This window comes from Lupinus angustifolius, chromosome LG11 (assembly GCF_001865875.1).
Source record: "Lupinus angustifolius cultivar Tanjil chromosome LG11, LupAngTanjil_v1.0, whole genome shotgun sequence".
NCBI classification, from domain to species: domain Eukaryota; kingdom Viridiplantae; phylum Streptophyta; class Magnoliopsida; order Fabales; family Fabaceae; genus Lupinus; species Lupinus angustifolius.
In genome coordinates this window covers 13,263,810-13,266,290 of record NC_032019.1, presented here as the reverse complement: position 1 = coordinate 13,266,290, position 2,481 = coordinate 13,263,810, and positions in this window count along the sequence as shown.

Here is a 2,481-nt window from a genome sequence, read left to right as displayed (position 1 = left end):
TTTGTTAAATAAAATGAACCCGAAAGGGAGTAAATAAATAAAGGTCACTAAATTTATTATTCTTTTGTTCTTTATTTATATGTTTCTAACAACTAACTATTCATCACTTTTATATATTAGAATACCATTAAACCGGTGTTGAAATTTATTCCATAAATCCGAGATGGTATTCAAAGGTACTTAATAACTAGGTAATAGGTAATGGCTTCGATACCATTGTACCGGCATTAGAATTTATTCTAACAAAATCGAGATGGGGCAAAGAAGGAATGACTTATTTACATGATTATTAACGAAGTAAGTCGTAACTGGAATATTCTTAAAGCCATTATACCAGCGTTGGAATTTATTGCAACAAAGCCGAGATGGTGAACAAAGAGTAAAATCGAGTTCTCTTACTTAATCAAACAAAAAGAACATAACGAAAATGAGAGTATTAATCTTTCAACAAATTGGCACTACTGTCAGGACGATTTGTTGAGAGGAGAAAACTCCCAATAAAACACTGAAACTACCTTTTCAACAGTAGCCATTCAAAAAGGTGCTCTTGACATCCATTTGAAAGAGCTTAAAGTTCATAATCGATGCAAAGGATAAAAGCATCCTAATGGCCTCTAATCTGGCTACAGGAGCGTAGGTATCATCATAATTGATGCCTTCCTCCTGGTTGTAGCCTTTGGCCACTAAGCGTGCCTTATTTCTAATGATCAAGCCAGATTCATCTAATTTATTTCGGAAGACCCATCTAGTACCAATCATTGGATGTTCTTTTGGCTTGGGGACCAAGTCCCATATATTATTGCGCTCAAACTGGTTTAGCTCTTCTTGCATAGCTATACCCTAATGCATATCTTCAATGGCCTCATTGATGGTCTTTGGCTCGATTTGAGATACGAAAACAACGAAGTTAAGAAAATTACGTAAAGAACTACGGGTTACCACCCCCGTAGAGATATCACCTATAACTTTGTCAAGTGGGTGATCTTTCTTAGTCTTCCACACGATTGGCATGTCCTGGTGCTCATCTTGGTCAATTTGCTCTACTTGTTCTTCTTTGTCCTAGTCCATGTCCTTAGAGTATGCTTCTTCTAAAGCACCTGCAACATCATCAGAAAATACCTTTCTCTTCTCTGTTGGAGAAGATTCATCAAAATGAACATGTACAACCTCTTCTACTTGTATGGAATATTTATTAAACACTCGATAAGCTTTACTATGCAATGAATGCCCTAGAAATATACCCTCATCAGCTTTTGAATCAAATTTTTCTGACGCTCTTTTTCCATCATTTAAGATAAAGCATTTATATCCAAAAGCATGAAAATGAGCAATATTAGGTTTTCGGCCTTTCAAAAGTTCATAAGAAGTTTTCAAACAAGTAGGCCTCAGGAGTATACGACTTTTCACATAGCAAGCAGTATGCATTGCATCAGCCAAAAATACTTAGGAACCTTACTCTCATTTAGCATGGTTCTAGCAAGCTCCTCTAGAACTCGATTCTTCCTCTCAACAACTCCATTTTTCTGAGGGGTACGAGGAGCCGAGAATTGATGCACGATACCATGTTTATTACAAAATTCATCAAATTAATGGTTTTCAAACTCGCCACCATGATCATATCGAATGAACATAATTTTAAGATTAAACTTATTTTGAATTTGTTTGGCAAGGTTTTTGAAAGATTTAAAAGCATCGCTAGAAGATAAAAATAATGTCCATGTGAATCTAGAGAAACCATCAACAATTACCAAAGCATAGAAACTACCACCAAAACTCATTATTTGAGAAGGTCCAAACAAATCCATATGGAGAAGCTCCAAAGGTCTTGTTGTGGTCATTACATTATTTTTACTAAAAGTTTTTAACTTGTTTACATTTTTGAAATCAAGTTTTGAAACCTCAACCAAATTATTTTTAGATTGCTTATTTAGATGTTTTACATGAATATGAGCAACAAGCCTATGCCAAAGCCAGATATCATTTTCTTTAGACACAAACATTTTTATAATAACATTGTGACATCTTCTAGGTTGACCATATAGATGTTATTAATACGATGTCTGACAAATTTGACCTTATTAGATAAATTGTCACGGATTATGCAATAATCAAAATCAAAAGATACACGATTACCTTTGTCGCAGAGTAGGCTGATACTCAATAGGTTGTGCTCCAGGCCTTCAACATATAGTACATTATCGATCACTTCCTGGGTTGAGTTGCCAATTGTCTCAGTACCAAGTATCTTTCCTTTGTTGTTGTCTCCATACATGACAAACCCTTTTTCTTGCAAGGATAGATTTAGGAATTTTGATCTATGTCCTGTCATATGTCTCGAGCATCCACTATCAAGATACTAATATTGTCCATGTGCTCGTAGACATATCTGGAAAATAGATCACTTGCCTTTTTCAGGTACCCAATTTATATTGGGTCCTTTTCTGTTAGTAACTAGAGAGTCATCTCCCTTTTTCATCCAGA